Below are 13803 nucleotides of genomic sequence, written 5' to 3' on the forward strand. Positions count from 1 at the left end.
AAATGGTAGAGAGGATGGAAAGGTCAGGATGCCTATTGCATTCAAACCTCTTTCCAGTAGGTCTGAGCTATAAAGAAATGGATTTTGCCCAAAGGCTGCAGAACAAGGTCCTGAGCCCAGAAGACAAAACAAAACATATAATATATGTTCCTTGTACTGAGATTTTATTAATCGTGATTTTTATTCCTACAGACATACTATTTAAAGGAAAGATGAGAGCCCAAAGCTGAGTTTAAAGGTACCATTTCCAAAGCAGTTGAGGCAAAAATAATGGACCCCAACCCTCCTCACCCCAAAGTGTGACTGGTAATCTGGATCCGCATCTGACCACCCTGACACCTCAGGAGGTTTGGATCGGGATCTTTATAGCACTAGATTGTGGCTGCACACGCCAGTGTCTACACTGGTTCAGGGGTGTTTCTAGCTCTACTCAGTGAAGTTATTAACATTTACCATGCATTCAGTTCAGCCTGCAGCCAACGTAGGCCTACATACCTGTAAAATATCCAGAGTCAGAACAATCTTACATGTGACACTCCCTGAGAGACCTTTATATTATATATATATATATATATAAACACTATTTAGTTTATCGTATTCCTCTAAGTACAACACCAGTTGGTAGATGGCTTCGTAATTAAGTGTCACGTAGACATCAGATGCTAAAGCCATCATCCAGTGATTCACAAAAAATTACCTCCTGTTTTCAGCAATTTCTCTCCCGATTCAGTGAAAATACACTATGAAGTGAGACAGTTTTTTAAGTGTTTTCTTGTTAACTAAGATGTAGAATAGCAAGAGCAATAATTAATCAGTTGTCATTCCTGTTGCTATGATTTTTTAGGAATAATCAGTTTCTGAAACAGCTTACATCAGAATGTGTCCTCCTCATAATCTCTTGAAATTAATTCCAGGTAAAGAGCTATTGTGTTCAAATGTTCAATTTATACATTAATTGGCAAAAGACTTGCTACCAGCTCTGACCTGAATTCTGTGCACATTTATCTCCAGAAGGTGACTTAAAGTCCATACCACAAAGGCCAATTAACATCAGAAGTGAAATTAATTTTTGCCAGGTAGGTCTAGAAAGCTTCTCTCCAGTGGCCATGAAGAACACAGCTATTTTGGTGAGGATAAAATAGTAGATACACGCCCAGGCTACAAATAGTCTCGGACAATTAGGCTTCACGCATGCAACAGCAGCTTAGATAACAGCTGATCTAGCTGGGTCTATTGACACCTATCCGTACTATTTTGCCTGGAGATACAGAAGCCAGGACCACTAGTTCTTTTAGGAAATGCTTTTTAGTTGCTCCCCCCTCAGTCCCCCAAGCAAAGGGCGCTGTACTGGGATGCGGAGAGCAGCCCCCCGGAGCCTCGCCGCAGCCGCCACGCTGTCGTGATACCGCGGCTCCAAGGGTAAATGTTGACATGCAAACTCACATCGTCACTGGCTTTAGGAATGGGACAGGTACCCTAAGGGAGATCAACAGCTACCATGTAAGTAAAACCCTTCAGCTTAACAATTCATTTTAGTCTTAAAACTGTAGTAAAACTACATTAAAACACACACACATGGTTAGTCACAGAATTTAAGTAAGTTTTTTCCAACAGTGCATTCAAAATTAGCCCTGAACCAGCTTAAACTGTCTACCTCATCTTAATCATTCAACTTATTAGGTGTAACATAATCTTCTCAGGTGCAACAGATAAAAACAGCCAGTTCAGTATTTGTTTCTTAAGAAATTCAAGTCATTTTGATGACTTGATTGTATTCTGAACGGAAATAAGGTTGATTGATTATTACTAAGTTTAAAAAGATAAAATGCTCTATATCAGATTGTTATGTGTTTCCCTAAGATCACTTTTACTTAAGTAACTTGAAACAGGCAGATTGTTAAAGTTCACAGCTGTTGCCAATTTACATGTGGGGCTGCTGCCAAAGTCAATGGGAGGTTTGCATGCCGACAAACCCAGCCCCAACGAGATTTCAAATTTTCAGTCCACCGTTCCAGTATAGTACGATAATTTCCCAGAAAAATTTTGTGATACTGTTAGGATGGCTAGTAAAAGATGGAGAAGGATATAGCATTGGACTTGTCTCATTACACGTGTGTAACACAATCAGTCATTGGTTGATTTACGTGTCGCCATGAGCAATAAATCTCTCCCCTTGTATGTGTTTAAAAATTTGTCTTTCTTTCATGGTGCCTTTCTTCTAGAATTAATCTTACAACAGAGAATAAATATAATTTCCCCTTACTTACATCAGCTCTCTGACACTTTGTCATATTTCTACCGTCTGAAGCAAGCGATAGTTGTAAATGCTGGTGCTTGATAAACTGACTCAATATACAGAATAATAGTAACACCCTAGCATTTCCTGGTGACATTTTATAAGATACTAGAAATATGATACTGTGGCTCGTTAAGTGCTAGATATTCAGCTGACTTCTTATAGGCAACTGGCAAAAATTTTCTAAAATGTATGTCTAAGTGATGAATGTAGATATGAGTAACTACGTGTCTGCTGAGCATTATATATATAGTATACAACACTTTCACTCCCGTGCGTTAGTATAATGATGGCAAATGTAACGCAACAATACTTTATTATCTCTGACCATGAAGCAGAACTGTTCTCCTCTTGTCAAACGCAAATGTGAGTGTGTGTGTGTGGGGGGGGGGAATTTTTACAGTTGTTATTTAAATGTTGTCGAAAAAGTTTGTAAAGTATGGCTACAACGTGTGCCCAAAATATCGAACTGCATGTGCAAAAACTGTGCAGCTGCTTAGGCAATATGCAGTTTTCTATCTGTTGGTATCTGCAGTCCATATGCAATATCTATTCCTCACATGCATGTTCAATTAACATTTTCTTCATATTTTGTAAATTTGGCAGGCAGAACATTGGCAGACAATTAAGAAAATTTAGTCCATTATGCCATTTCGTGGATCCTCATTTTTTTTCTCTGTTCATTTTACGGTTTCATATTATTTGTATACTCTCACAGCCCTAACTGTGAGCTAGGACCCCATTTTATGTTATGTTTTTGAGCCAGTTTGAATGTGAAGACTTGGGTAACTGCATTGTGCGAGAGCTATGAGAGACTGATATGAATTTATTGAGCAAATAATTAGCACCAGACCCTCTCCTGACATAAACCAGCAAAATAGTTGGTTGTTTCACCTGAGGATCCGGTCCCTTTAGATAAATATATCCACAGGTTTTATTGATCTGTCTTTTAGATGTGCAGGGCCATGTTTTCCAAGGTATTTGCACATGAAAGAGCGTAAAGAGATCTTCATGCGTGTAAGTGCCTCTTTGCATTTTCAGGCCTACCCGACCGACTGTAAGACCCCAACAACTTGTTTTCAGTGGCCCTGAATCAGACTTTTTAGAGCCTCTCAAGTTTTAGCTCGGAAACGACCAAGTCGAGCTGCTGGAAGTCGCAGCAAGCCCTCCGCGAGGCTCCGGGCTCTGCAGCGGTGGCCGCTCGGGCAGTGCCCCTTGCTGCGGTCACCGGCTGTTTTGCTAACGTATCTGTTTGCTCTGAGACAGTGCTGGGAAACGATCCTAGTTCACATTAGCTCAACAACAAAATCTTCATGGAAACATTTTTTTCCCCTTTTGACAAGGCTGGCTTAGACTTGACTGCAAAAACGGCTGTGTCAGCCTGACTTGGGAGGCCACTGAACTGGGGCAGAAACGATGGGAATGAGATCTTGAGGGCCAGGAAGGCTCCTGCTGCTAAATGGAGGAGGCTCTCAAGGCTCTGAACAAGGTCCTGTACATTTTCACATGAGCATGAATGCCTTTGAAACAACCCTTGGGAAACTGCTTGCTTTTCACTGCCGTTAGAACCATCTTCTCCCCAAATCAAATGCAGATCATTTGTTCTTGGGATCAAACATTGCAAGACCAGAGACTTCACACATATGTCAGCTCATTGCTAATTCACCCTAGCAATCACTAAGTATTACAGCACATCCTGTCTAGCAGAGAAAGCACAGCTAGGTCCTGATCCTACGATCACTATGCATTTGCTTTAAGAGGAGGCCCCGGGCCAGTGATGCGAAGCAGAGGCTTAAGTGTTTGCAGAATCAGGGACTGTATCTTTGTAACCTGCTCAAGCCTGAAGGGGGGAGACAATGATAACATTTTAGCCTTAAATCTATTTTTTTATTTGCTTTCTATGCTTTAATTCAGAGCACTAAGTATATCTTGAAATCTTTGATGCATGAACTTTCTGTATGAAAAGCATCCTGCTCCAAAAGACAGCTGTCCCTGTCGGGGGGTGCAAAAGTTTACATGGGGAAAAGAGCTGCTGCCGTCTTTAGCAACTGTCTACTTCTCACCTGCAGTCCTGCTGTGCATCATGTAAATATGTATTTAGGATTGCTGCTTTTTAAACAAATGCTGATCTAAAGAATTAGAAAGGTTGTTATGGTTTATCATGTATGTATATCTATATTTATAACAGAGATGGTTAGCCCTGTAGTCTGTAAGTGCACTTCAGAAATGTGTGTGTTGAAAAGCAAACGTTTCAAGTGTGTGACAGCATGCGTGTGCAGTAATTCTGTGTAGAAAAAATATTAATTTTTGTTGAAGAAATACTATTGCACATGGTTTCAATGTACCCAAAGGCACGAGTACACATGATTGATTAATAATCTACAAACGTACAGCTGCAAGTGGAACCTCCATTTGGCATCATTACTGAATACTGGGAAACTGTTTTCTAGTCACTGTAGTTATACAAATACATCTTTAACACAACCAATTTTTCAAAAATTATACAAAGAGTTAAAAGAAAATTGCAAGCCCCCTCCTTCTGGGATTTAACCCAGCGATAGTTCCCAAGGGAAAAGAAAAGCAGTGCTTCAGAGTGTGAGCGCCAGCGCGTGCTCGTGGGGAACGAGTGGGAATGCCGCGTGACCCAGTCGCAAACTTGGCTGTATCCTTCCCGCCGGTCCCGTCACAGACAGTCCCATTCAGTCATTTTGCGTTTGTGCTATCCTGAGTTCTCGGACACAAGTAGAAAACCCCGCTGGATTTCTGACCATGAAATCCTCATGCAAAGATAAGGTAATTTCTACTCCTCCTGCTTCGTTAATGTGCCCAATAAGCTACAGAGAGAGAAAAAATCCCTTGAAATGAATGACCGTTGCTAAAAGAAAAAGCCAGTAAAACATGCCGTGTCCTCAGGGTCGCACCCCGCACCTGAGTGTTGAGGCTGGGGACAAGGTCTCCACGCCCTGCCGCCCGGCCCAAACGCACGCCAGTAGAAGAGAGCTACCTGCACCTAGCCAGTGCAGAACGAGCCTTTCATAACAGATGTGATCGGGCTTCCCGGACGAGATGTTTGAAAAATCACTATCACAGATTGCCTTGGAAAATAGAAATAGATAACTAAAAGGTGCCTTGATTTACCTTCGTTTATACGCAGGGCATTTTTCTAAGTCTTGGAATTTTTCGCAATGGTTTTATTTTCTTAAGATCATTTTAGGATAAAAGTCCATGTATTTGGCAATCACTAATTAGTCCCTTCTGAATTCTTATAGAAATGTAACGTATTACTAGTATTTCCAGATACAGTTAGATTTAAAACCTTTTCCTCCAGATTAGATTGTTGGATGATTGTTTGCTTAAAAAAAAATAACCAGGGAGTGGTTTTACGCACCCTTGCTGTTAGTGCAGTGTGGCTGCTTGAGTAAGCAAGGACCATCCATACGACGTGACATTTAAAAGGTCCAGCCTGTGTATTTTAACCTTTCTTTCTGCAAACAATAAAAATAGTTTCCAATTTCTAAAAACACCTACCCAGTCTGAAGAAATGTAGTTCTGAAATACTATTAATAATAGCTGCTGTAGACAGGACATGTTTTGATTATATTAATATAAGTATTACCATTATAATTTATTGCATTTTACTTTTTTGTTTAACGATAGGATGCAATTGCAGGGGCTATTTATTTATGGGGGGGGGGAAGGCAATCCACAAAACCTCTCTAAATCCCATGGAGACAGAAATGCACTAACCAACTTCTAATGAAAAAATGCTCAAGAGTGCCATGGGTTAATAGGGACTACGGGACTATAGGGTCCCACATAACCTAAATTGTATAGGTAAGCTAGATTGTAATAGACTCCCAATATATGTTTCAGAGATACAGATTCATTCGTGTAAAGACAGATACATAAAGTTTGCTACATTAGTATCTTTGATTTAAAGAAATACAATAAAACTGATAAATTTTAACCTGAGTTCAGATTTTTGAATAAGAGGCCTGTGCTGCCTATTCTGTTTACAATGGCTTGTGCTTTGTGAATACATATCAAATGTTGTAATATATTTTTATTATATAGAGTTAATGGTTAATACAAAGTAACATATATAAAGAAATACTATATATGTACATTGTGACATTGTTAAATTTACCGTTACTGAAATGTGATTACAATTAAATGACTTTGTGTGAGCTATTTTTTAATATAAAAGTTTGCATTTAAAAAGTCTGTTTCACTTCCTTGTTGCAAAAGTCAAGCTCCTAATGTCCCTGCAGTGAGGTGAACCAAGCAATTCTGCTTCATTTTGGGAAACAACCACAAAGCAAACTGCACTAGAATATTACTTAACAGCAGTTATGAGCATCGCAAGTGAAATAACTGGAGGACCTTAATGCATAATTTGCGTCTAGTCTTAATACATATAGTCCTACTTAAGGGGGAACAACTGGTAGTCCTCACTCAGCAGACATCTTTTATTCTCTGGGTGAAGCCCAGACTGTTGGTCCCCAACTCTACTCTTCTGACGACCCGCAGGGTTTCATCACCGCCTGTGCTTTATTAACAAGACCAGAACTTCAACACTCATACCTAGGTAAGCATTTATTGAAATCAACACAAATTTCTCCAGTCTCCCCGCTGTGAACTCTGGGCTGCAATTTGAGCTGAAGCTTAAATTCCACTCTGATGCTCAGATGAGGCCTCCGGAGGGCTCTTGTGCTTCCCTTACAGGTGTTAAATCTCCATTGTAGAAAAGCAGAAGAGAGCCCCAAAGAGCTGAGAGTTCTTGGACGTCTAAGAATTTCTGATTTAACCAACAATATAACTTTATGCTATGTCACTGGTTCCCATACCACCCCTCTTTTTTAAACAGCTCAGCAGAAGAGTTTGTCTTGCACCTTTCCCTGTGCATGTCCCTTCTCCACGCACCCGCCCTGGGCTCCAGGCACCAACAAATTCCCGGGGAAACCTGCCGACAGCGTGAGCGGTCCTGGGAGGCTCTTTCTGAGTCTGTGGGAGGATTTATTTTGCTCTGGTCTCCATTACATGCTTCTTTTCATCCCTTAAGAAGGACCTAAATATTGCCTTTCATATTACAAAGGCTGATGCAAAGGAATATTAATTCCTGGAAAGTTTTGCCTGGCGATTTAGCAGAGACGGCATAATTATCCTGGAAAAGCGCATCTCATTCCAAAGGGCCTGCCACCCAGATGGTTATAACACTTCAGTCCTCTGCCAGTGTCCTGCTTTTTTTGCCAGTGTCCTGCTAGAACATGGTTAGAAGCTCAGTGCCAGTTTCTGCTACCCGGGATTTTGAATAAAACCATCTGTAATGCCAGCAGCACTGCGTACGTATTTCCAACGTGGGGCCGCACTGCCAGCAAAAACATTCCTTATTTACTCTTTTGTGTTTAGTGGCACGTACAATGTAGAAAAAACGGCCAAAGTTGTAGGAGCCGTAGTGCAAAATAAACGACGTACCATTGGCCCCTAGAGAGTAACGCGTGCCCTGAACGGGTCCAGACCCTGCCACGCACCCCCTCCGGAGCAGGGCACTTAGTAGGTAAATCCCAGCGCCTGCCCGCCGAGGCAGGCGCTCCAGGCTGGAGGTCTTCCTCCTGCAAGGTGGCTCTGGGTCAGCCACGGTCCATCAGACGCCCCTCTCCAAAGGATCAAGGTCAAGAGCCGTTCGGTGCTTCCTGGGCCATTAGGCAACAGCAGGCTGACCTAAACCGATGCATGGCCGGCCCTATACGTGGGCCCTTTGCCAAGAGGTGCGTTCAGACGCGGTGCGGAGACGCTGCAGAAACGTCTGTATCGATGCCGTTCACTCAGCTCATTTACGTTAGTGTCTCCCCCAACGTAGTCACAGTTCGCTTGACAGAAAGACTCTAATGGAAGGTAAAATTAGAGAAAGCAAATCAAAGGGAATTATCTGGCGGTAAATAAACGGTTATTCATGTTTAGCTTTGTGTCAACAGAAAGAAAAAGCTTTCCAGAGGAAGAGAAGACTAAACTATTACCTTTCAACACTGGATAAGTGCTTTCGGAAGGAAGTCTACTTCAGGAGATGCTTTTCCAATTAAGCAAGAGAGAGGAACAAGCAGCAGTGGCTCCAGCCATCCCTACACTGCGAATGTTGGGGCCAGCGGACACGCGGCAGCCAGCGCCCGCGGGGGCGCACGGCCCCTCGCCGACAGCAGCTGCCTCGCTGGGAGCCGACCTGGCTCCTTCGTCAGGGAACCACCCTTCTGCACCACACTCTACGAGCTCAGATCGTTGGGAGCACGGCATTTTCCAGGCAATTACGCGTATTAATCTTTAAGCCTTGTATTTAAATATACATACGCTGAATCATTAACTTTGATAATTAGGTTCTGTTGCCTTGGATGATAATTTCAAGCAAGCGCAGAGGCTTCAGCAGGCTCTGGGAGGAAACGCTGCATATCAGTCTAGGCTCAAACAGTCCAAACAATTGCGTTTTCCGGACACTGCTAGCGCTGTTTGACTTTGGGTTTTGGTAGGGAGTATTGTCTCTTTAAACCGAAAATATTTCTCCCCGGATTTTTGAGGACCTTCCTGAAAGCACTTTATTGAACGCATTTCCAAGACGACAAGAGATATTCTGACAGGTTTCCTAATGATTTCATCATTACATCTGACTTAATCATTTAAAAATTAATGCTGTACCCTCTCTGTACAGGTATCATGTTTAATTCATATTTCATTAACTGAAGTTACATAGCATTTTCCTATATCTGCCTATATTTGATGTCACTATTGCTTTCATTACTTCTGTAAGCTTCTTAAACTGTAAAATAAATGATGGTATCTTTTTTCTGTGCAGTGGTAATTCCTGGTGCTATATATTAAACATCCTGACTTCCATGTCATAAGGGAAGAAATAATGCTGGCTTGATATATTTTGTATGAATTCTGTTTCTGAAGTAGTTTGCCTCAACCTAATACTCCCAAAATCTTAAACTGACCTTTTGTCCAATTTGACCACCACAGGATTTCACTGACATCTTCGGATAAATCTCTCGTTCTGCTATTGCTTGAGAAAAGAACACATTGGGGCAGGACCCAGCCCAAAATGCTTCTATTAGTATCTTAAGGTTCCTGCTTCTTTTTACTTTAAAGCCTCCACTCCCCACAGGCAAACTGTCAAATTCATGTTGTTTCATTTAAAAGCAGGTTTCACTGGAATTTGTATAGCTTCATATTACTCATAACAAACGTGTTGTGAACAGCGATTCCAATGCTTACCAGCTCCCTCAAATGTGATCAGTTACAACCTTTTAGATAAACCGCACTTAAATTACTGCATTTTAGAAAGCGAATCTGCATTTCCTGCCTTCAAGCTCCCAGCTGCCCACAGCGATCACCCATTCTCCGGCCTCTCTCTGGGACCGATCATGTTATGGCCACGGTCACAGGCTCTCGCTAGAGCAAAATCACTGTGTTCAAGGAAGGACCCAGCATTTGGGATGCCCGTGCAAATCTGTGCTCCAGGTTAGAAATCTCCCCTGACCTCTTGGTTTCCATAGGGAACGTTTCTCTGCATTATCACATATGGCTTTAAGTCCTTGAGCCACCACTCTGAAGTTCTCCTTCCTCACGTCCCTTTGGATTATGACAAATCTATTAAATGCATTTTCATTTTCTTGTTCAGCATAAGAGTTGTCATTAATCATAAACATATCACAGAAACCTTTAGGAAATCCAGTACCTTGATAATCAAGGAAGTTAGTTTTCCTCCTACCTTCAGGAAATCCAATAATTCTTAATAACTTAATGCAGCCTCTTCTGCTGAGCGTGCACTTGCATGAGAGCCTTCACCTCTCTTTGGAAGAGCCGTTAAGATACAGGCTGGCTTTCCGCAGCGAGCTCGGCTTCGCTGGTTCATTGCCGGGGACGGACTCGGGCAGCCAGGCGATACGCCGGCGTGCCTCGGCATCCTTCCCAGTCTGTGGAGACAGGCATTGCCGGAGGGCAGCTCAGAGACCCCGGGCTGGACACAGCGAGACACCTGCGTTAGGCGATGCGACTTGACCTTCAATGTCTCATCTTCCACTGCACTTGCTGAAAACCTTTCCTCCCAAATTTGTGTACCATCACTAAAACCTTACTGTACGGACCCAGCACACAGTTTACTTCTGCTTCTATTATAAATGCTACTAATACTGAACAGCTGAAGTTGTTATGGGACCATAGCAACGTATTTAAAATAAAGCGTGACAGCAAATGATAGCAGAAAGTCCTTAAGAAGTAGCCCGAAGGACCCTGACTGAAGGAACGTTGCAGAGACTTTCCTCTGAGTCCAGCGGGCCTTTGAGTCCAGTCCCAAATCTGAAAGAGCCGGTCTATTGAAATCCCTGTTTGCAATCCAGGCAGCATAAACATCAGATTTACAGCCACGGCCAGTCTGCCATGCGCGCAGTAACAAAATCACTTGCAGCCGCAATGCTTCGGAGCGGAGCGGAAGAAAGTAATTGTTAAAGAAAAGGCTGCGGAGAATCAGGCGTTTAGGGCTGCCTGCCCTCAGGTGGGATCAGTTATGACTAATCCAGCTGCAGCCTACGATACCTCACCTGGTTTTTGTAAACTCCCAGTGATTGTTGTTCCATGAACCCTCCATCCTCTCCAGATATTTCAGTGTTTTATTGGTTCAGGAGTTAGAATATCGTCTGTGATATCTAACTTATTGCTGCAAAGCTTGATGCAAGCCATATAGCCCTGAAAAAGAAATATCCTCTGCATGTGCAGTTACCAGAGGGAACATTTTAGTGCCTGAGGTGAGAACTTGAAGAGTTAAACCTCTACTACAAGGAAGTAAAAATATTCAGGAAAATTTCAGAAAAAACCCTAAAAGTTCCACAGCCCCTTTCTCTTGCAAAGCCCCTTTGAAGTGGATGAACACTTGTGCAATAAGTCACTTCATGTAGTTGGATGGGATGTCGGCACAGCTTTGTTGCACCGATTCCAAGCTGCTGACAAATCACCAGTGTTAGCGTCACACAAAATTGTTGGAGAGACTTTAGGAGATTCTGAAAATGAAAAAAAAGCAAACCACATTTTCAAAATTTGGTTACCAAAAGCTTAGTTAGAATCTGAGATTTCCCCCGCTCAACCACCTACAGCTGTAAGCTTAGGGTGACATTTTGTGTATAAAATACATGTGACATACGGCATACACGTTATTCTGTTACGCTCCCTTAGGTGTGCGGTAGCGGGGTACTTAAGCTGTTTTGCTGGCACCGAGGGAGCGAGGGAGGGTGCCCGGGGGTCAAGGCAAAGGCCCCCGGTCGCAGCTCTGGGGAAGCCTGGCTCTAAGGCTGCCTTTGCATGTCACGCACCAGCCTCGCAGAGTTGCAGGTAAGGAAATTCCAAGATATTCTGGAGAACAAAATAGTAATTAAGCAGAGCAGGTGCTTAAAATGCTGACAGTTACCATACCCATCATCACAAGGCGTTTTGCTAGAAAAAGATCCTGCTACACCCCATGGATTCAGAGATACCGGACCCCACAAGAGGCAACAGACAACCTTATAAAAAACACCAACGTCAGTTTAAATAAGAAGCAAACAAAACCGACAGTATTCTGAGGCTGACAGCTTGATCCGAGTCTTTTCCAAGTCAGACAAAAGGGCAAGAGACAGGACTGCGCTTCGTCTGTACTGATGACTCGTACAGGGGCAGACCTTCTCACTATTGCAAATTATTGTTTTACCACTATAACAGAAAAAAACAAAAAATAGTCCCTTTAAAGTTTTTAATCCATGCAAAGTGAAGATACGTTCATTTTTGCAAGACTGCCCTTTCTTTCTATTTTTCTGACACAAAGATTGCTTTCAGCACTTCCATTTGTCATCTGTCCTCGTTTAATCCATTTCGAAAATAGCTGCACAGCACGAAACATTGTTGTTGATCTCATTAAGTGTCTTCTAATAATTGCAGGTTTTAACAAAACTAAAGACAGCAACTTGCTGAAATTAAGCTTGTAGTGAAAAGGAACAAGAAAAAAAAAATATGAGTAGGAGTATGGTAATTACATGCTTGCAACTGCGACAGTGGGCAAAAGAAAACAGAACAGCAGATGGTATCTAAATCTAAAGGAAAATGTAAATGATGCTGAGCTCAAACAGTTCTCTAAATAATGATATATTTAGCAGCAGGTAGCCGCTCCAGTAAGGAGGCGTTGCTTGATACCGCTGGGCACGCGTCCTGGCCGGGGGGCGGGAGGGCCCCCCCGTTCGCCGGATCCCTCACATTCCCAGTCGCTGCGTGGTCCAGGGCCTCCAGCCCCCTTTTCTGCCCGCCTCTCCCACACGCTGCACTATTGCCATCGATAAAGTTGCATTAGACGCAATGTTTGTCACCAGCAGTCGCATAAAACATCACCTCCTTCGGTGACCTTGTTGGACTTAAGACATCCATTTGCGGCGCAGCCTGGGTGAGTACGCTATACTCACTGGCCTCTGGTTCAGAGGGGAGAATAAACAGGACTAAAATCCAGCAAGTTTGTCATCAGCATTTCAGGGCGTGCTCCCAGGAAGGCTGGTCAGCCTCATGAAGAAAAGGGTCATCTGAACGAGTGTTTTCTGCGATGCGAAAATCAAGGCTTACAGCTCCCCTGGTCGCACCCGCAATAAATACGCAAGAGCAAGACGGCCTGGGCAGGAAACCTAGCCGGCAAAATGCCTGCTTAGGAGCGTGTATTTTTTTAAAGAAGGGTAGAAAGCAGGGCATGTGCACAGTCCAAATGCTTCCTCGGTGGAGGCTTATATGTCAGGTCTTACGAACTGCTGGCTGAAGCACCAACCAGCTGCCTAAAAGTCTGTTTCCAGTTATGAATTACTGCGTTTGGATAAACACAGTTAATAAGTTTCTTGGGCCTTGTATTGTTCACATTGTTATAATTCTGGATCCAGCAAAGTATGACCATTGTGCAGAGCCAGGCAGCCTTTGTCTAAAGATATTTTTAATCATACTTTGTTTATCCTGTGCAAAGCAAAAGAAAGAAGAGGAAGGGATATATACCTATGCATCTTTCACACTTATATACTTACATATTTATATTACATATAAATACATATGCATGTTACAAATGTGCTCCTCCAGAAGGTAATACAAAAGCAAAAATGTTATCTGTTAAAATCTATTAAAATATTTCTATTAAAAAGATTAAAGAGTGTAATTATTTTTACTTCTCCTTATGCCAAGAGGACTCAAAGAATATTGCTACCTACCAGCAAATATTAAATATAATAAAGCGAGACCATCATCCCAGAAGAACTTCCGATTAGTTTAGATTGCTTGCTTCTCCATTTTTTGGCTAAGATGCCCAGACTTCTTCCATGGACTGAGGCATATTCTTGCCCATGGTAAATTGAGTAGATTGGATTGAGTAGATCAGATTTTAGACTGAGTAGATTAGACATAGGAGATACTGCTTGTGGCCAGAATAGCTTTCTGATTTTACTTTTTCTTCTTATACACCCCACATTCCA

The sequence above is a fragment of the Apteryx mantelli genome, chromosome 7 (genome assembly GCF_036417845.1).
Source record: "Apteryx mantelli isolate bAptMan1 chromosome 7, bAptMan1.hap1, whole genome shotgun sequence".
NCBI classification, from domain to species: Eukaryota; Metazoa; Chordata; class Aves; order Apterygiformes; family Apterygidae; genus Apteryx; species Apteryx mantelli.